At 52.5% G+C, this 16,075-nt stretch overlaps 53 non-coding genes across 53 annotated transcripts; all 53 read right to left on the bottom strand.

Moving 5' to 3' along the window:
• Positions 1-29: 29 nt before the first annotated feature.
• LOC122283737 lies at positions 30-148 on the bottom strand. Its single transcript, XR_006231130.1, has one exon. It is a non-coding gene; the product is annotated as a 5S ribosomal RNA (ribosomal RNA).
• A 189-nt stretch (positions 149-337) lies between these two features.
• On the bottom strand, positions 338-456 carry LOC122283736. The gene has a single exon (XR_006231129.1). It is a non-coding gene; the product is annotated as a 5S ribosomal RNA (ribosomal RNA).
• Positions 457-645: 189 nt separating this feature from the next.
• LOC122283734 lies at positions 646-764 on the bottom strand. The gene has a single exon (XR_006231128.1). It is a non-coding gene; the product is annotated as a 5S ribosomal RNA (ribosomal RNA).
• Positions 765-953: 189 nt separating this feature from the next.
• On the bottom strand, positions 954-1,072 carry LOC122283733. Its single transcript, XR_006231127.1, has one exon. It is a non-coding gene; the product is annotated as a 5S ribosomal RNA (ribosomal RNA).
• A 189-nt stretch (positions 1,073-1,261) lies between these two features.
• Positions 1,262-1,380, bottom strand: LOC122287010. Its single transcript, XR_006234319.1, has one exon. It is a non-coding gene; the product is annotated as a 5S ribosomal RNA (ribosomal RNA).
• A 178-nt stretch (positions 1,381-1,558) lies between these two features.
• Positions 1,559-1,677, bottom strand: LOC122287852. Its single transcript, XR_006235136.1, has one exon. It is a non-coding gene; the product is annotated as a 5S ribosomal RNA (ribosomal RNA).
• A 189-nt stretch (positions 1,678-1,866) lies between these two features.
• Positions 1,867-1,985, bottom strand: LOC122283732. Its single transcript, XR_006231126.1, has one exon. It is a non-coding gene; the product is annotated as a 5S ribosomal RNA (ribosomal RNA).
• Positions 1,986-2,174: 189 nt separating this feature from the next.
• On the bottom strand, positions 2,175-2,293 carry LOC122283730. The gene has a single exon (XR_006231124.1). It is a non-coding gene; the product is annotated as a 5S ribosomal RNA (ribosomal RNA).
• Positions 2,294-2,471: 178 nt separating this feature from the next.
• LOC122283729 lies at positions 2,472-2,590 on the bottom strand. Its single transcript, XR_006231123.1, has one exon. It is a non-coding gene; the product is annotated as a 5S ribosomal RNA (ribosomal RNA).
• A 189-nt stretch (positions 2,591-2,779) lies between these two features.
• Positions 2,780-2,898, bottom strand: LOC122288621. The gene has a single exon (XR_006235877.1). It is a non-coding gene; the product is annotated as a 5S ribosomal RNA (ribosomal RNA).
• Positions 2,899-3,087: 189 nt separating this feature from the next.
• On the bottom strand, positions 3,088-3,206 carry LOC122283728. The gene has a single exon (XR_006231122.1). It is a non-coding gene; the product is annotated as a 5S ribosomal RNA (ribosomal RNA).
• Positions 3,207-3,395: 189 nt separating this feature from the next.
• On the bottom strand, positions 3,396-3,514 carry LOC122283727. Its single transcript, XR_006231121.1, has one exon. It is a non-coding gene; the product is annotated as a 5S ribosomal RNA (ribosomal RNA).
• A 178-nt stretch (positions 3,515-3,692) lies between these two features.
• On the bottom strand, positions 3,693-3,811 carry LOC122283726. Its single transcript, XR_006231120.1, has one exon. It is a non-coding gene; the product is annotated as a 5S ribosomal RNA (ribosomal RNA).
• Positions 3,812-4,000: 189 nt separating this feature from the next.
• Positions 4,001-4,119, bottom strand: LOC122287447. The gene has a single exon (XR_006234741.1). It is a non-coding gene; the product is annotated as a 5S ribosomal RNA (ribosomal RNA).
• Positions 4,120-4,308: 189 nt separating this feature from the next.
• LOC122287297 lies at positions 4,309-4,427 on the bottom strand. Its single transcript, XR_006234597.1, has one exon. It is a non-coding gene; the product is annotated as a 5S ribosomal RNA (ribosomal RNA).
• Positions 4,428-4,616: 189 nt separating this feature from the next.
• On the bottom strand, positions 4,617-4,735 carry LOC122283724. Its single transcript, XR_006231118.1, has one exon. It is a non-coding gene; the product is annotated as a 5S ribosomal RNA (ribosomal RNA).
• Positions 4,736-4,924: 189 nt separating this feature from the next.
• LOC122283723 lies at positions 4,925-5,043 on the bottom strand. Its single transcript, XR_006231117.1, has one exon. It is a non-coding gene; the product is annotated as a 5S ribosomal RNA (ribosomal RNA).
• Positions 5,044-5,232: 189 nt separating this feature from the next.
• On the bottom strand, positions 5,233-5,351 carry LOC122283722. Its single transcript, XR_006231116.1, has one exon. It is a non-coding gene; the product is annotated as a 5S ribosomal RNA (ribosomal RNA).
• Positions 5,352-5,540: 189 nt separating this feature from the next.
• Positions 5,541-5,659, bottom strand: LOC122283721. The gene has a single exon (XR_006231115.1). It is a non-coding gene; the product is annotated as a 5S ribosomal RNA (ribosomal RNA).
• A 178-nt stretch (positions 5,660-5,837) lies between these two features.
• LOC122283720 lies at positions 5,838-5,956 on the bottom strand. The gene has a single exon (XR_006231114.1). It is a non-coding gene; the product is annotated as a 5S ribosomal RNA (ribosomal RNA).
• A 189-nt stretch (positions 5,957-6,145) lies between these two features.
• LOC122283719 lies at positions 6,146-6,264 on the bottom strand. Its single transcript, XR_006231113.1, has one exon. It is a non-coding gene; the product is annotated as a 5S ribosomal RNA (ribosomal RNA).
• A 189-nt stretch (positions 6,265-6,453) lies between these two features.
• Positions 6,454-6,572, bottom strand: LOC122283718. Its single transcript, XR_006231112.1, has one exon. It is a non-coding gene; the product is annotated as a 5S ribosomal RNA (ribosomal RNA).
• A 189-nt stretch (positions 6,573-6,761) lies between these two features.
• LOC122283717 lies at positions 6,762-6,880 on the bottom strand. Its single transcript, XR_006231111.1, has one exon. It is a non-coding gene; the product is annotated as a 5S ribosomal RNA (ribosomal RNA).
• Positions 6,881-7,069: 189 nt separating this feature from the next.
• On the bottom strand, positions 7,070-7,188 carry LOC122283716. Its single transcript, XR_006231110.1, has one exon. It is a non-coding gene; the product is annotated as a 5S ribosomal RNA (ribosomal RNA).
• A 178-nt stretch (positions 7,189-7,366) lies between these two features.
• LOC122283715 lies at positions 7,367-7,485 on the bottom strand. Its single transcript, XR_006231109.1, has one exon. It is a non-coding gene; the product is annotated as a 5S ribosomal RNA (ribosomal RNA).
• A 189-nt stretch (positions 7,486-7,674) lies between these two features.
• LOC122283713 lies at positions 7,675-7,793 on the bottom strand. The gene has a single exon (XR_006231107.1). It is a non-coding gene; the product is annotated as a 5S ribosomal RNA (ribosomal RNA).
• Positions 7,794-7,982: 189 nt separating this feature from the next.
• On the bottom strand, positions 7,983-8,101 carry LOC122283712. The gene has a single exon (XR_006231106.1). It is a non-coding gene; the product is annotated as a 5S ribosomal RNA (ribosomal RNA).
• A 189-nt stretch (positions 8,102-8,290) lies between these two features.
• Positions 8,291-8,409, bottom strand: LOC122287484. The gene has a single exon (XR_006234776.1). It is a non-coding gene; the product is annotated as a 5S ribosomal RNA (ribosomal RNA).
• Positions 8,410-8,598: 189 nt separating this feature from the next.
• Positions 8,599-8,717, bottom strand: LOC122283711. The gene has a single exon (XR_006231105.1). It is a non-coding gene; the product is annotated as a 5S ribosomal RNA (ribosomal RNA).
• A 178-nt stretch (positions 8,718-8,895) lies between these two features.
• On the bottom strand, positions 8,896-9,014 carry LOC122287851. Its single transcript, XR_006235135.1, has one exon. It is a non-coding gene; the product is annotated as a 5S ribosomal RNA (ribosomal RNA).
• Positions 9,015-9,203: 189 nt separating this feature from the next.
• Positions 9,204-9,322, bottom strand: LOC122287042. Its single transcript, XR_006234349.1, has one exon. It is a non-coding gene; the product is annotated as a 5S ribosomal RNA (ribosomal RNA).
• Positions 9,323-9,500: 178 nt separating this feature from the next.
• On the bottom strand, positions 9,501-9,619 carry LOC122283710. Its single transcript, XR_006231104.1, has one exon. It is a non-coding gene; the product is annotated as a 5S ribosomal RNA (ribosomal RNA).
• Positions 9,620-9,808: 189 nt separating this feature from the next.
• On the bottom strand, positions 9,809-9,927 carry LOC122283708. The gene has a single exon (XR_006231103.1). It is a non-coding gene; the product is annotated as a 5S ribosomal RNA (ribosomal RNA).
• Positions 9,928-10,116: 189 nt separating this feature from the next.
• On the bottom strand, positions 10,117-10,235 carry LOC122287483. The gene has a single exon (XR_006234775.1). It is a non-coding gene; the product is annotated as a 5S ribosomal RNA (ribosomal RNA).
• A 189-nt stretch (positions 10,236-10,424) lies between these two features.
• Positions 10,425-10,543, bottom strand: LOC122283707. The gene has a single exon (XR_006231102.1). It is a non-coding gene; the product is annotated as a 5S ribosomal RNA (ribosomal RNA).
• A 178-nt stretch (positions 10,544-10,721) lies between these two features.
• On the bottom strand, positions 10,722-10,840 carry LOC122283706. The gene has a single exon (XR_006231101.1). It is a non-coding gene; the product is annotated as a 5S ribosomal RNA (ribosomal RNA).
• Positions 10,841-11,029: 189 nt separating this feature from the next.
• On the bottom strand, positions 11,030-11,148 carry LOC122283705. The gene has a single exon (XR_006231100.1). It is a non-coding gene; the product is annotated as a 5S ribosomal RNA (ribosomal RNA).
• Positions 11,149-11,337: 189 nt separating this feature from the next.
• LOC122283704 lies at positions 11,338-11,456 on the bottom strand. The gene has a single exon (XR_006231099.1). It is a non-coding gene; the product is annotated as a 5S ribosomal RNA (ribosomal RNA).
• A 189-nt stretch (positions 11,457-11,645) lies between these two features.
• On the bottom strand, positions 11,646-11,764 carry LOC122287482. Its single transcript, XR_006234774.1, has one exon. It is a non-coding gene; the product is annotated as a 5S ribosomal RNA (ribosomal RNA).
• A 189-nt stretch (positions 11,765-11,953) lies between these two features.
• On the bottom strand, positions 11,954-12,072 carry LOC122283703. Its single transcript, XR_006231098.1, has one exon. It is a non-coding gene; the product is annotated as a 5S ribosomal RNA (ribosomal RNA).
• Positions 12,073-12,250: 178 nt separating this feature from the next.
• Positions 12,251-12,369, bottom strand: LOC122287850. Its single transcript, XR_006235134.1, has one exon. It is a non-coding gene; the product is annotated as a 5S ribosomal RNA (ribosomal RNA).
• Positions 12,370-12,558: 189 nt separating this feature from the next.
• Positions 12,559-12,677, bottom strand: LOC122287041. Its single transcript, XR_006234348.1, has one exon. It is a non-coding gene; the product is annotated as a 5S ribosomal RNA (ribosomal RNA).
• Positions 12,678-12,855: 178 nt separating this feature from the next.
• LOC122283701 lies at positions 12,856-12,974 on the bottom strand. Its single transcript, XR_006231096.1, has one exon. It is a non-coding gene; the product is annotated as a 5S ribosomal RNA (ribosomal RNA).
• A 189-nt stretch (positions 12,975-13,163) lies between these two features.
• On the bottom strand, positions 13,164-13,282 carry LOC122283700. The gene has a single exon (XR_006231095.1). It is a non-coding gene; the product is annotated as a 5S ribosomal RNA (ribosomal RNA).
• A 189-nt stretch (positions 13,283-13,471) lies between these two features.
• Positions 13,472-13,590, bottom strand: LOC122287481. Its single transcript, XR_006234773.1, has one exon. It is a non-coding gene; the product is annotated as a 5S ribosomal RNA (ribosomal RNA).
• A 189-nt stretch (positions 13,591-13,779) lies between these two features.
• LOC122283699 lies at positions 13,780-13,898 on the bottom strand. The gene has a single exon (XR_006231094.1). It is a non-coding gene; the product is annotated as a 5S ribosomal RNA (ribosomal RNA).
• Positions 13,899-14,076: 178 nt separating this feature from the next.
• On the bottom strand, positions 14,077-14,195 carry LOC122287849. Its single transcript, XR_006235133.1, has one exon. It is a non-coding gene; the product is annotated as a 5S ribosomal RNA (ribosomal RNA).
• A 189-nt stretch (positions 14,196-14,384) lies between these two features.
• On the bottom strand, positions 14,385-14,503 carry LOC122287040. The gene has a single exon (XR_006234347.1). It is a non-coding gene; the product is annotated as a 5S ribosomal RNA (ribosomal RNA).
• Positions 14,504-14,681: 178 nt separating this feature from the next.
• LOC122283698 lies at positions 14,682-14,800 on the bottom strand. The gene has a single exon (XR_006231093.1). It is a non-coding gene; the product is annotated as a 5S ribosomal RNA (ribosomal RNA).
• Positions 14,801-14,989: 189 nt separating this feature from the next.
• On the bottom strand, positions 14,990-15,108 carry LOC122283697. The gene has a single exon (XR_006231092.1). It is a non-coding gene; the product is annotated as a 5S ribosomal RNA (ribosomal RNA).
• A 189-nt stretch (positions 15,109-15,297) lies between these two features.
• Positions 15,298-15,416, bottom strand: LOC122287009. Its single transcript, XR_006234318.1, has one exon. It is a non-coding gene; the product is annotated as a 5S ribosomal RNA (ribosomal RNA).
• A 178-nt stretch (positions 15,417-15,594) lies between these two features.
• Positions 15,595-15,713, bottom strand: LOC122287848. The gene has a single exon (XR_006235132.1). It is a non-coding gene; the product is annotated as a 5S ribosomal RNA (ribosomal RNA).
• Positions 15,714-15,902: 189 nt separating this feature from the next.
• LOC122283696 lies at positions 15,903-16,021 on the bottom strand. The gene has a single exon (XR_006231091.1). It is a non-coding gene; the product is annotated as a 5S ribosomal RNA (ribosomal RNA).
• Between the last annotated feature and the right edge of the window lie 54 nt (positions 16,022-16,075).

The following is a 16,075-nucleotide window of genomic DNA, read 5'->3' as shown; positions in this document are numbered from 1 at the left end:
GACCAGAGATGCGGTAAAAATTAAAAGGGGGGGTGCAACACGAGGACTTCCCAGGAGGTCACCCATCCTAGTACTACTCTCGCCCAAGCACGCTTAACTGCGGAGTTCTGATGGGATCCGGTGCATTAGTGCTGGTATGATCGCACCCATCATGCTACCAGCGAAAAACTAATATAATCCTATTACGACCTAGCCGCACCCTGCCTATCCCATGCCAACCGGCGATCTGATCGATACCCATTGCTACGCGATGGGGTCGGTGCGATTTTCCTAAGAATCCATTGCCCGGTTGTCGTTCCGGTCCATCCGACCGGAGATGCGGTAAAAATAAAAAGGGGGGGTGCAACACGAGGACTTCCCAGGAGGTCACCCATCCTAGTACTACTCTCGCCCAAGCACGCTTAACTGCGGAGTTCTGATGGGATCCGGTGCATTAGTGCTGGTATGATCGCACCCATCATTCTACCAGCGAAAAACTAATATAATCCTATTACGACCTAGCCGCACCCTGCCTATCCCATGCCAACCGGCGATCTGATCGATACCCATTGCTACGCGATGGGGTCGGTGCGATTTTCCTAAGAATCCATTGCCCGGTTGTCGTTCCGGTCCATCCGACCGGAGATGCGGTAAAAATAAAAAGGGGGGGTGCAACACGAGGACTTCCCAGGAGGTCACCCATCCTAGTACTACTCTCGCCCAAGCACGCTTAACTGCGGAGTTCTGATGGGATCCGGTGCATTAGTGCTGGTATGATCGCACCCGTCATGCTACCAGCGAAAAACTAATATAATCCTATTACGACCTAGCCGCACCATGCCTATCCCATGCCAACCGGCGATCTGATCGATACCCATTGCTACGCGATGGGGTCGGTGCGATTTTCCTAAGAATCCATTGCCCGGTTGTCGTTCCGGTCCATCCGACCGGAGATGCGGTAAAAATAAAAAGGGGGGGTGCAACACGAGGACTTCCCAGGAGGTCACCCATCCTAGTACTACTCTCGCCCAAGCACGCTTAACTGCGGAGTTCTGATGGGATCCGGTGCATTAGTGCTGGTATGATCGCACCCATCATTCTACCAGCGAAAAACTAATATAATCCTATTACGACCTAGCCGCACCCTGCCTATCTCATGCCAACCGGCGATCTGACCGATACCCATTGCTACGCGATGGGGTCGGTGCGATTTTCCTAAAAATCCATTCCCTGGTTCTCGTTCCGGTCCATCCGACCAGAGATGCGGTAAAAATTAAAAGGGGGGGTGCAACACGAGGACTTCCCAGGAGGTCACCCATCCTAGTACTACTCTCGCCCAAGCACGCTTAACTACGGAGTTCTGATGGGATCCGGTGCATTAGTGCTGGTATGATCGCACCCATCATGCTACCAGCGAAAAACTAATATAATCCTATTACGACCTAGCCGCACCCTGCCTATCCCATGCCAACTGGCGATCTGATTGATAGCGATGGGGTCGGTGCGATTTTCCTAAGAATCCATTGCCCGGTTGTCGTTCCGGTCCATCCGACCGGAGATGCGGTAAAAATAAAAAGGGGGGGTGCAACACGAGGACTTCCCAGGAGGTCACCCATCCTAGTACTACTCTCGCCCAAGCACGCTTAACTGCGGAGTTCTGATGGGATCCGGTGCATTAGTGCTGGTAGGATCGCACCCATCATGCTACCAGCGAAAAACTAATATAATCCTATTACGACCTAGCCGCACCATGCCTATCCCATGCCAACCGGCGATCTGATCGATACCCATTGCTACGCGATGGGGTCGGTGCGATTTTCCTAAGAATCCATTGCCCGGTTGTCGTTCCGGTCCATCCGACCGGAGATGCGGTAAAAATAAAAAGGAGGGGTGCAACACGAGGACTTCCCAGGAGGTCACCCATCCTAGTACTACTCTCGCCCAAGCACGCTTAACTGCGGAGTTCTGATGGGATCCGGTGCATTAGTGCTGGTATGATCGCACCCATCATGCTACCAGCGAAAAACTAATATAATCCTATTACGACCTAGCCGCACCATGCCTATCCCATGCCAACCGGCGATCTGATCGATACCCATTGCTACGCGATGGGGTCGGTGCGATTTTCCTAAGAATCCATTGCCCGGTACTCGTTCCGGTCCATCCGACCGGAGATGCGGTAAAAATAAAAACGGGGGGTGCAACACGAGGACTTCCCAGGAGGTCACCCATCCTAGTACTACTCTCGCCCAAGCACGCTTAACTGCGGAGTTCTGATGGGATCCGGTGCATTAGTGCTGGTATGATCGCACCCATCATGCTACCAGCGAAAAACTAATATAATCCTATTACGACCTAGCCGCACCCTGCCTATCCCATGCCAACTGGCGATCTGATTGATAGCGATGGGGTCGGTGCGATTTTCCTAAGAATCCATTGCCCGGTTGTCGTTCCGGTCCATCCGACCGGAGATGCGGTAAAAATAAAAAGGGGGGGTGCAACACGAGGACTTCCCAGGAGGTCACCCATCCTAGTACTACTCTCGCCCAAGCACGCTTAACTGCGGAGTTCTGATGGGATCCGGTGCATTAGTGCTGGTATGATCGCACCCATCATGCTACCAGCGAAAAACTAATATAATCCTATTACGACCTAGCCGCACCATGCCTATCCCATGCCAACCGGCGATCTGATCGATACCCATTGCTACGCGATGGGGTCGGTGCGATTTTCTTAAGAATCCATTGCCCGGTTGTCGTTCCGGTCCATCCGACCGGAGATGCGGTAAAAATAAAAAGGGGGGGTGCAACACGAGGACTTCCCAGGAGGTCACCCATCCTAGTACTACTCTCTCCCAAGCACGCTTAACTGCGGAGTTCTGATGGGATCCGGTGCATTAGTGCTGGTATGATCGCACCCATCATGCTACCAGCGAAAAACTAATATAATCCTATTACGACCTAGCCGCACCATGCCTATCCCATGCCAACCGGCGATCTGATCGATACCCATTGCTACGCGATGGGGTCGGTGCGATTTTCCTAAGAATCCATTGCCCGGTTGTCGTTCCGGTCCATCCGACCGGAGATGCGGTAAAAATAAAAAGGGGGGGTGCAACACGAGGACTTCCCAGGAGGTCACCCATCCTAGTACTACTCTCGCCCAAGCACGCTTAACTGCGGAGTTCTGATGGGATCCGGTGCATTAGTGCTGGTATGATCGCACCCATCATGCTACCAGCGAAAAACTAATATAATCCTATTACGACCTAGCCGCACCCTGCCTATCCCATGCCAACCGGCGATCTGATCGATACCCATTGCTACGCGATGGGGTCGGTGCGATTTTCCTAAGAATCCATTGCCCGGTACTCGTTCCGGTCCATCCGACCGGAGATGCGGTAAAAATAAAAAAGGGGGGTGCAACACGAGGACTTCCCAGGAGGTCACCCATCCTAGTACTACTCTCGCCCAAGCACGCTTAACTGCGGAGTTCTGATGGGATCCGGTGCATTAGTGCTGGTATGATCGCACCCATCATGCTACCAGCGAAAAACTAATATAATCCTATTACGACCTAGCCGCACCCTGCCTATGCCATGCCAACTGGCGATCTGATTGATAGCGATGGGGTCGGTGCGATTTTCCTAAGAATCCATTGCCCGGTTGTCGTTCCGGTCCATCCGACCGGAGATGCGGTAAAAATAAAAAGGGGGGGTGCAACACGAGGACTTCCCAGGAGGTCACCCATCCTAGTACTACTCTCGCCCAAGCACGCTTAACTGCGGAGTTCTGATGGGATCCGGTGCATTAGTGCTGGTATGATCGCACCCATCATGCTACCAGCGAAAAACTAATATAATCCTATTACGACCTAGCCGCACCCTGCCTATCTCATGCCAACCGGCGATCTGACCGATACCCATTGCTACGCGATGGGGTCGGTGCGATTTTCCTAAAAATCCATTCCCTGGTTCTCGTTCCGGTCCATCCGACCAGAGATGCGGTAAAAATTAAAAGGGGGGGTGCAACACGAGGACTTCCCAGGAGGTCACCCATCCTAGTACTACTCTCGCCCAAGCACGCTTGACTGCGGAGTTCTGATGGGATCCGGTGCATTAGTGCTGGTATGATCGCACCCATCATGCTACCAGCGAAAAACTAATATAATCCTATTACGACCTAGCCGCACCCTGCCTATCTCATGCCAACCGGCGATCTGACCGATACCCATTGCTACGCGATGGGGTCGGTGCGATTTTCCTAAAAATCCATTCCCTGGTTCTCGTTCCGGTCCATCCGACCAGAGATGCGGTAAAAATTAAAAGGGGGGGTGCAACACGAGGACTTCCCAGGAGGTCACCCATCCTAGTACTACTCTCGCCCAAGCACGCTTAACTGCGGAGTTCTGATGGGATCCGGCGCATTAGTGCTGGTATGATCGCACCCATCATGCTACCAGCGAAAAACTAATATAATCCTATTACGACCTAGCCGCACCCTGCCTATCCCATGCCAACCGGCGATCTGATCGATACCCATTGCTACGCGATGGGGTCGGTGCGATTTTCCTAAGAATCCATTGCCCGGTTGTCGTTCCGGTCCATCCGACCGGAGATGCGGTAAAAATAAAAAGGGGGGGTGCAACACGAGGACTTCCCAGGAGGTCACCCATCCTAGTACTACTCTCGCCCAAGCACGCTTAACTGCGGAGTTCTGATGGGATCCGGTGCATTAGTGCTGGTATGATCGCACCCGTCATGCTACCAGCGAAAAACTAATATAATCCTATTACGACCTAGCCGCACCATGCCTATCCCATGCCAACCGGCGATCTGATCGATACCCATTGCTACGCGATGGGGTCGGTGCGATTTTCCTAAGAATCCATTGCCCGGTTGTCGTTCCGGTCCATCCGACCGGAGATGCGGTAAAAATAAAAAGGGGGGGTGCAACACGAGGACTTCCCAGGAGGTCACCCATCCTAGTACTACTCTCGCCCAAGCACGCTTAACTGCGGAGTTCTGATGGGATCCGGTGCATTAGTGCTGGTATGATCGCACCCATCATTCTACCAGCGAAAAACTAATATAATCCTATTACGACCTAGCCGCACCCTGCCTATCTCATGCCAACCGGCGATCTGACCGATACCCATTGCTACGCGATGGGGTCGGTGCGATTTTCCTAAAAATCCATTCCCTGGTTCTCGTTCCGGTCCATCCGACCAGAGATGCGGTAAAAATTAAAAGGGGGGGTGCAACACGAGGACTTCCCAGGAGGTCACCCATCCTAGTACTACTCTCGCCCAAGCACGCTTAACTGCGGAGTTCTGATGGGATCCGGTGCATTAGTGCTGGTATGATCGCACCCATCATGCTACCAGCGAAAAACTAATATAATCCTATTACGACCTAGCCGCACCATGCCTATCCCATGCCAACCGGCGATCTGATCGATACCCATTGCTACGCGATGGGGTCGGTGCGATTTTCCTAAGAATCCATTGCCCGGTTGTCGTTCCGGTCCATCCGACCGGAGATGCGGTAAAAATAAAAAGGGGGGGTGCAACACGAGGACTTCCCAGGAGGTCACCCATCCTAGTACTACTCTCGCCCAAGCACGCTTAACTGCGGAGTTCTGATGGGATCCGGTGCATTAGTGCTGGTATGATCGCACCCATCATGCTACCAGCGAAAAACTAATATAATCCTATTACGACCTAGCCGCACCCTGCCTATCCCATGCCAACTGGCGATCTGATTGATAGCGATGGGGTCGGTGCGATTTTCCTAAGAATCCATTGCCCGGTTGTCGTTCCGGTCCATCCGACCGGAGATGCGGTAAAAATAAAAAGAGGGGGTGCAACACGAGGACTTCCCAGGAGGTCACCCATCCTAGTACTACTCTCGCCCAAGCACGCTTAACTGCGGAGTTCTGATGGGATCCGGTGCATTAGTGCTGGTATGATCGCACCCATCATGCTACCAGCGAAAAACTAATATAATCCTATTACGACCTAGCCGCACCATGCCTATCCCATGCCAACCGGCGATCTGATCGATACCCATTGCTACGCGATGGGGTCGGTGCGATTTTCCTAAGAATCCATTGCCCGGTTGTCGTTCCGGTCCATCCGACCGGAGATGCGGTAAAAATAAAAAGGGGGGGTGCAACACGAGGACTTCCCAGGAGGTCACCCATCCTAGTACTACTCTCGCCCAAGCACGCTTAACTGCGGAGTTCTGATGGGATCCGGTGCATTAGTGCTGGTATGATCGCACCCATCATGCTACCAGCGAAAAACTAATATAATCCTATTACGACCTAGCCGCACCATGCCTATCCCATGCCAACCGGCGATCTGATCGATACCCATTGCTACGCGATGGGGTCGGTGCGATTTTCCTAAGAATCCATTGCCCGGTTGTCGTTCCGGTCCATCCGACCGGAGATGCGGTAAAAATAAAAAGGGGGGGTGCAACACGAGGACTTCCCAGGAGGTCACCCATCCTAGTACTACTCTCGCCCAAGCACGCTTAACTGCGGAGTTCTGATGGGATCCGGTGCATTAGTGCTGGTATGATCGCACCCATCATTCTACCAGCGAAAAACTAATATAATCCTATTACGACCTAGCCGCACCCTGCCTATCTCATGCCAACCGGCGATCTGACCGATACCCATTGCTACGCGATGGGGTCGGTGCGATTTTCCTAAAAATCCATTCCCTGGTTCTCGTTCCGGTCCATCCGACCAGAGATGCGGTAAAAATTAAAAGGGGGGGTGCAACACGAGGACTTCCCAGGAGGTCACCCATCCTAGTACTACTCTCGCCCAAGCACGCTTAACTGCGGAGTTCTGATGGGATCCGGTGCATTAGTGCTGGTATGATCGCACCCATCATGCTACCAGCGAAAAACTAATATAATCCTATTACGACCTAGCCGCACCATGCCTATCCCATGCCAACCGGCGATCTGATCGATACCCATTGCTACGCGATGGGGTCGGTGCGATTTTCCTAAGAATCCATTGCCCGGTTGTCGTTCCGGTCCATCCGACCGGAGATGCGGTAAAAATAAAAAGGGGGGGTGCAACACGAGGACTTCCCAGGAGGTCACCCATCCTAGTACTACTCTCGCCCAAGCACGCTTAACTGCGGAGTTCTGATGGGATCCGGTGCATTAGTGCTGGTATGATCGCACCCATCATGCTACCAGCGAAAAACTAATATAATCCTATTACGACCTAGCCGCACCCTGCCTATCCCATGCCAACTGGCGATCTGATTGATAGCGATGGGGTCGGTGCGATTTTCCTAAGAATCCATTGCCCGGTTGTCGTTCCGGTCCATCCGACCGGAGATGCGGTAAAAATAAAAAGGGGGGGTGCAACACGAGGACTTCCCAGGAGGTCACCCATCCTAGTACTACTCTCGCCCAAGCACGCTTAACTGCGGAGTTCTGATGGGATCCGGTGCATTAGTGCTGGTATGATCGCACCCATCATGCTACCAGCGAAAAACTAATATAATCCTATTACGACCTAGCCGCACCATGCCTATCCCATGCCAACCGGCGATCTGATCGATACCCATTGCTACGCGATGGGGTCGGTGCGATTTTCCTAAGAATCCATTGCCCGGTTGTCGTTCCGGTCCATCCGACCGGAGATGCGGTAAAAATAAAAAGGGGGGGTGCAACACGAGGACTTCCCAGGAGGTCACCCATCCTAGTACTACTCTCGCCCAAGCACGCTTAACTGCGGAGTTCTGATGGGATCCGGTGCATTAGTGCTGGTATGATCGCACCCATCATGCTACCAGCGAAAAACTAATATAATCCTATTACGACCTAGCCGCACCATGCCTATCCCATGCCAACCGGCGATCTGATCGATACCCATTGCTACGCGATGGGGTCGGTGCGATTTTCCTAAGAATCCATTGCCCGGTTGTCGTTCCGGTCCATCCGACCGGAGATGCGGTAAAAATAAAAAGGGGGGGTGCAACACGAGGACTTCCCAGGAGGTCACCCATCCTAGTACTACTCTCGCCCAAGCACGCTTAACTGCGGAGTTCTGATGGGATCCGGTGCATTAGTGCTGGTATGATCGCACCCATCATGCTACCAGCGAAAAACTAATATAATCCTATTACGACCTAGCCGCACCCTGCCTATCTCATGCCAACCGGCGATCTGACCGATACCCATGGCTACGCGATGGGGTCGGTGCGATTTTCCTAAAAATCCATTCCCTGGTTCTCGTTCTGGTCCATCCGACCAGAGATGCGGTAAAAATTAAAAGGGGGGGTGCAACACGAGGACTTCCTAGGAGGTCACCCATCCTAGTACTACTCTCGCCCAAGCACGCTTAACTGCGGAGTTCTGATGGGATCCGGTGCATTAGTGCTGGTATGATCGCACCCATCATGCTACCAGCGAAAAACTAATATAATCCTATTACGACCTAGCCGCACCCTGCCTATCTCATGCCAACCGGCGATCTGACCGATACCCATTGCTACGCGATGGGGTCGGTGCGATTTTCCTAAAAATCCATTCCCTGGTTCTCGTTCCGGTCCATCCGACCAGAGATGCGGTAAAAATTAAAAGGGGGGGTGCAACACGAGGACTTCCCAGGAGGTCACCCATCCTAGTACTACTCTCGCCCAAGCACGCTTAACTGCGGAGTTCTGATGGGATCCGGTGCATTAGTGCTGGTATGATCGCACCCATCATGCTACCAGCGAAAAACTAATATAATCCTATTACGACCTAGCCGCACCCTGCCTATCCCATGCCAACTGGCGATCTGATTGATAGCGATGGGGTCGGTGCGATTTTCCTAAGAATCCATTGCCTGGTTGTCGTTCCGGTCCATCCGACCGGAGATGCGGTAAAAATAAAAAGGGGGGGTGCAACACGAGGACTTCCCAGGAGGTCACCCATCCTAGTACTACTCTCGCCCAAGCACGCTTAACTGCGGAGTTCTGATGGGATCCGGTGCATTAGTGCTGGTAGGATCGCACCCATCATGCTACCAGCGAAAAACTAATATAATCCTATTACGACCTAGCCGCACCATGCCTATCCCATGCCAACCGGCGATCTGATCGATACCCATTGCTGCGCGATGGGGTCGGTGCGATTTTCCTAAGAATCCATTGCCCGGTTGTCGTTCCGGTCCATCCGACCGGAGATGCGGTAAAAATAAAAAGGAGGGGTGCAACACGAGGACTTCCCAGGAGGTCACCCATCCTAGTACTACTCTCGCCCAAGCACGCTTAACTGCGGAGTTCTGATGGGATCCGGTGCATTAGTGCCGGTATGATCGCACCCATCATGCTACCAGCGAAAAACTAATATAATCCTATTACGACCTAGCCGCACCATGCCAACCGGCGATCTGATCGATACCCATTGCTACGCGATGGGGTCGGTGCGATTTTCCTAAGAATCCATTGCCCGGTTGTCGTTCCGGTCCATCCGACCGGAGATGCGGTAAAAATAAAAAGGGGGGGTGCAACACGAGGACTTCCCAGGAGGTCACCCATCCTAGTACTACTCTCGCCCAAGCACGCTTAACTGCGGAGTTCTGATGGGATCCGGTGCATTAGTGCTGGTATGATCGCACCCATCATGCTACCAGCGAAAAACTAATATAATCCTATTACGACCTAGCCGCACCCTGCCTATCTCATGCCAACCGGCGATCTGACCGATACCCATTGCTACGCGATGGGGTCGGTGCGATTTTCCTAAAAATCCATTCCCTGGTTCTCATTCCGGTCCATCCGACCAGAGATGCGGTAAAAATTAAAAGGGGGGGTGCAACACGAGGACTTCCCAGGAGGTCACCCATCCTAGTACTACTCTCGCCCAAGCACGCTTAACTGCGGAGTTCTGATGGGATCCGGTGCATTAGTGCTGGTATGATCGCACCCATCATGCTACCAGCGAAAAACTAATATAATCCTATTACGACCTAGCCGCACCCTGCCTATCTCATGCCAACCGGCGATCTGACCGATACCCATTGCTACGCGATGGGGTCGGTGCGATTTTCCTAAAAATCCATTCCCTGGTTCTCGTTCTGGTCCATCCGACCAGAGATGCGGTAAAAATTAAAAGGGGGGGTGCAACACGAGGACTTCCTAGGAGGTCACCCATCCTAGTACTACTCTCGCCCAAGCACGCTTAACTGCGGAGTTCTGATGGGATCCGGTGCATTAGTGCTGGTATGATCGCACCCATCATGCTACCAGCGAAAAACTAATATAATCCTATTACGACCTAGCCGCACCCTGCCTATCTCATGCCAACCGGCGATCTGACCGATACCCATTGCTACGCGATGGGGTCGGTGCGATTTTCCTAAAAATCCATTCCCTGGTTCTCGTTCCGGTCCATCCGACCAGAGATGCGGTAAAAATTAAAAGGGGGGGTGCAACACGAGGACTTCCCAGGAGGTCACCCATCCTAGTACTACTCTCGCCCAAGCACGCTTAACTGCGGAGTTCTGATGGGATCCGGTGCATTAGTGCTGGTATGATCGCACCCATCATGCTACCAGCGAAAAACTAATATAATCCTATTACGACCTAGCCGCACCCTGCCTATCCCATGCCAACTGGCGATCTGATTGATAGCGATGGGGTCGGTGCGATTTTCCTAAGAATCCATTGCCTGGTTGTCGTTCCGGTCCATCCGACCGGAGATGCGGTAAAAATAAAAAGGGGGGGTGCAACACGAGGACTTCCCAGGAGGTCACCCATCCTAGTACTACTCTCGCCCAAGCACGCTTAACTGCGGAGTTCTGATGGGATCCGGTGCATTAGTGCTGGTATGATCGCACCCATCATGCTACCAGCGAAAAACTAATATAATCCTATTACGACCTAGCCGCACCATGCCTATCCCATGCCAACCGGCGATCTGATCGATACCCATTGCTACGCGATGGGGTCGGTGCGATTTTCCTAAGAATCCATTGCCCGGTTGTCGTTCCGGTCCATCCGACCGGAGATGCGGTAAAAATAAAAAGGGGGGGTGCAACACGAGGACTTCCCAGGAGGTCACCCATCCTAGTACTACTCTCGCCCAAGCACGCTTAACTGCGGAGTTCTGATGGGATCCGGTGCATTAGTGCTGGTATGATCGCACCCATCATGCTACCAGCGAAAAACTAATATAATCCTATTACGACCTAGCCGCACCATGCCTATCCCATGCCAACCGGCGATCTGATCGATACCCATTGCTACGCGATGGGGTCGGTGCGATTTTCCTAAGAATCCATTGCCCGGTTGTCGTTCCGGTCCATCCGACCGGAGATGCGGTAAAAATAAAAAGGGGGGGTGCAACACGAGGACTTCCCAGGAGGTCACCCATCCTAGTACTACTCTCGCCCAAGCACGCTTAACTGCGGAGTTCTGATGGGATCCGGTGCATTAGTGCTGGTATGATCGCACCCATCATGCTACCAGCGAAAAACTAATATAATCCTATTACGACCTAGCCGCACCCTGCCTATCTCATGCCAACCGGCGATCTGACCGATACCCATGGCTACGCGATGGGGTCGGTGCGATTTTCCTAAAAATCCATTCCCTGGTTCTCGTTCTGGTCCATCCGACCAGAGATGCGGTAAAAATTAAAAGGGGGGGTGCAACACGAGGACTTCCTAGGAGGTCACCCATCCTAGTACTACTCTCGCCCAAGCACGCTTAACTGCGGAGTTCTGATGGGATCCGGTGCATTAGTGCTGGTATGATCGCACCCATCATGCTACCAGCGAAAAACTAATATAATCCTATTACGACCTAGCCGCACCCTGCCTATCTCATGCCAACCGGCGATCTGACCGATACCCATTGCTACGCGATGGGGTCGGTGCGATTTTCCTAAAAATCCATTCCCTGGTTCTCGTTCCGGTCCATCCGACCAGAGATGCGGTAAAAATTAAAAGGGGGGGTGCAACACGAGGACTTCCCAGGAGGTCACCCATCCTAGTACTACTCTCGCCCAAGCACGCTTAACTGCGGAGTTCTGATGGGATCCGGTGCATTAGTGCTGGTATGATCGCACCCATCATGCTACCAGCGAAAAACTAATATAATCCTATTACGACCTAGCCGCACCCTGCCTATCCCATGCCAACTGGCGATCTGATTGATAGCGATGGGGTCGGTGCGATTTTCCTAAGAATCCATTGCCTGGTTGTCGTTCCGGTCCATCCGACCGGAGATGCGGTAAAAATAAAAAGGGGGGGTGCAACACGAGGACTTCCCAGGAGGTCACCCATCCTAGTACTACTCTCGCCCAAGCACGCTTAACTGCGGAGTTCTGATGGGATCCGGTGCATTAGTGCTGGTAGGATCGCACCCATCATGCTACCAGCGAAAAACTAATATAATCCTATTACGACCTAGCCGCACCATGCCTATCCCATGCCAACCGGCGATCTGATCGATACCCATTGCTGCGCGATGGGGTCGGTGCGATTTTCCTAAGAATCCATTGCCCGGTTGTCGTTCCGGTCCATCCGACCGGAGATGCGGTAAAAATAAAAAGGAGGGGTGCAACACGAGGACTTCCCAGGAGGTCACCCATCCTAGTACTACTCTCGCCCAAGCACGCTTAACTGCGGAGTTCTGATGGGATCCGGTGCATTAGTGCCGGTATGATCGCACCCATCATGCTACCAGCGAAAAACTAATATAATCCTATTACGACCTAGCCGCACCATGCCAACCGGCGATCTGATCGATACCCATTGCTACGCGATGGGGTCGGTGCGATTTTCCTAAGAATCCATTGCCCGGTTGTCGTTCCGGTCCATCCGACCGGAGATGCGGTAAAAATAAAAAGGGGGGGTGCAACACGAGGACTTCCCAGGAGGTCACCCATCCTAGTACTACTCTCGCCCAAGCACGCTTAACTGCGGAGTTCTGATGGGATCCGGTGCATTAGTGCTGGTATGATCGCACCCATCATGCTACCAGCGAAAAACTAATATAATCCTATTACGACCTAGCCGCACCCTGCCTATCTCATGCCAACCGGCGATCTGACCGATACCCATTGCTACGCGATGGGGTCGGTGCGATTTTCCTAAAAATCCATTCCCTGGTTCTCATTCCGGTCCATCCGACCAGAGATGCGGTAAAAATTAAAAGGGGGGGTGCAACACGAGGACTTCCCAGGAGGTCACCCATCCTAGTACTACTCTCGCCCAAGCACGCTTAACTGCGGAGTTCTGATGGGATCCGGTGCATTAGTGCTGGTATGATCGCACCCATCATGCTACCAGCGAAAAACTAATATAATCCTATTACGACCTAGCCGCACCCTGCCTATCTCATGCCAACCGGCGATCTGACCGATACCCATTGCTACGCGATGGGGTCGGTGCGATTTTCCTAAAAATCCATTCCCTGGTTCTCGTTCTGGTCCATCCGACCAGAGATGCGGTAAAAATTAAAAGGGGGGGTGCAACACGAGGACTTCCTAGGAGGTCACCCATCCTAGTACTACTCTCGCCCAAGCACGCTTAACTGCGGAGTTCTGATGGGATCCGGTGCATTAGTGCTGGTATGATCGCACCCATCATGCTACCAGCGAAAAACTAATATAATCCTATTACGACCTAGCCGCACCCTGCCTATCTCATGCCAACCGGCGATCTGACCGATACCCATTGCTACGCGATGGGGTCGGTGCGATTTTCCTAAAAATCCATTCCCTGGTTCTCGTTCCGGTCCATCCGACCAGAGATGCGGTAAAAATTAAAAGGGGGGGTGCAACACGAGGACTTCCCAGGAGGTCACCCATCCTAGTACTACTCTCGCCCAAGCACGCTTAACTGCGGAGTTCTGATGGGATCCGGTGCATTAGTGCTGGTATGATCGCACCCATCATGCTACCAGCGAAAAACTAATATAATCCTATTACGACCTAGCCGCACCCTGCCTATCCCATGCCAACTGGCGATCTGATTGATAGCGATGGGGTCGGTGCGATTTTCCTAAGAATCCATTGCCTGGTTGTCGTTCCGGTCCATCCGACCGGAGATGCGGTAAAAATAAAAAGGGGGGGTGCAACACGAGGACTTCCCAGGAGGTCACCCATCCTAGTACTACTCTCGCCCAAGCACGCTTAACTGCGGAGTTCTGATGGGATCCGGTGCATTAGTGCTGGTAGGATCGCACCCATCATGCTACCAGCGAAAAACTAATATAATCCTATTACGACCTAGCCGCACCATGCCTATCCCATGCCAACCGGCGATCTGATCGATACCCATTGCTGCGCGATGGGGTCGGTGCGATTTTCCTAAGAATCCATTGCCCGGTTGTCGTTCCGGTCCATCCGACCGGAGATGCGGTAAAAATAAAAAGGAGGGGTGCAACACGAGGACTTCCCAGGAGGTCACCCATCCTAGTACTACTCTCGCCCAAGCACGCTTAACTGCGGAGTTCTGATGGGATCCGGTGCATTAGTGCCGGTATGATCGCACCCATCATGCTACCAGCGAAAAACTAATATAATCCTATTACGACCTAGCCGCACCATGCCAACCGGCGATCTGATCGATACCCATTGCTACGCGATGGGGTCGGTGCGATTTTCCTAAGAATCCATTGCCCGGTTGTCGTTCCGGTCCATCCGACCGGAGATGCGGTAAAAATAAAAAGGGGGGGTGCAACACGAGGACTTCCCAGGAGGTCACCCATCCTAGTACTACTCTCGCCCAAGCACGCTTAACTGCGGAGTTCTGATGGGATCCGGTGCATTAGTGCTGGTATGATCGCACCCATCATGCTACCAGCGAAAAACTAATATAATCCTATTACGACCTAGCCGCACCCTGCCTATCTCATGCCAACCGGCGATCTGACCGATACCCATTGCTACGCGATGGGGTCGGTGCGATTTTCCTAAAAATCCATTCCCTGGTTCTCATTCCGGTCCATCCGACCAGAGATGCGGTAAAAATTAAAAGGGGGGGTGCAACACGAGGACTTCCCAGGAGGTCACCCATCCTAGTACTACTCTCGCCCAAGCACGCTTAACTGCGGAGTTCTGATGGGATCCGGTGCATTAGTGCTGGTATGATCGCACCCATCATGCTACCAGCGAAAAACTAATATAATCCTATTACGACCTAGCCGCACCCTGCCTATCTCATGCCAACCGGCGATCTGACCGATACCCATTGCTACGCGATGGGGTCGGTGCGATTTTCCTAAAAATCCATTCCCTGGTTCTCGTTCCGGTCCATCCGACCAGAGATGCGGTAAAAATTAAAAGGGGGGGTGCAACACGAGGACTTCCCAGGAGGTCACCCATCCTAGTACTACTCTCGCCCAAGCACGCTTAACTACGGAGTTCTGATGGGATCCGGTGCATTAGTGCTGGTATGATCGCACCCATCATGCTACCAGCGAAAAACTAATATAATCCTATTACGACCTAGCCGCACCCTGCCTATCCCATGCCAACTGGCGATCTGATTGATAGCGATGGGGTCGGTGCGATTTTCCTAAGTATCCATTGCCCGGTTGTCGTTCCGGTCCATCCGACCGGAGATGCGGTAAAAATAAAAAGGGGGGGTGCAACACGAGGACTTCCCAGGAGGTCACCCATCCTAGTACTACTCTCGCCCAAGCACGCTTAACTGCGGAGTTCTGATGGGATCCGGTGCATTAGTGCTGGTAGGATCGCACCCATCATGCTACTAGCGAAAAACTAATATAATCCTATTACGACCTAGCCGCACCATGCCTATCCCATGCCAACCGGCGATCTGATCGATACCCATTGCTACGCGATGGGGTCGGTGCGATTTTCCTAAGAATCCATTGCCCGGTTGTCGTTCCGGTCCATCCGACCGGAGATGCGGTAAAAATAAAAAGGAGGGGTGCAACACGAGGACTTCCCAGGAGGTCACCCATCCTAGTACTACTCTCGCCCAAGCACGCTTAACTGCGGAGTTCTGATGGGATCCGGTGCATTAGTGCTGGTATGATCGCACCCATCATGCTACCAGCGAAAAACTAATATAATCCTATTACGACCTAGCCGCACCAT

Source organism: Carya illinoinensis, chromosome 11 (genome assembly GCF_018687715.1).
Source record: "Carya illinoinensis cultivar Pawnee chromosome 11, C.illinoinensisPawnee_v1, whole genome shotgun sequence".
Classification (NCBI taxonomy): Eukaryota; Viridiplantae; Streptophyta; class Magnoliopsida; order Fagales; family Juglandaceae; genus Carya; species Carya illinoinensis.
This window is presented reverse-complemented; position numbering and strand designations above follow the sequence as displayed.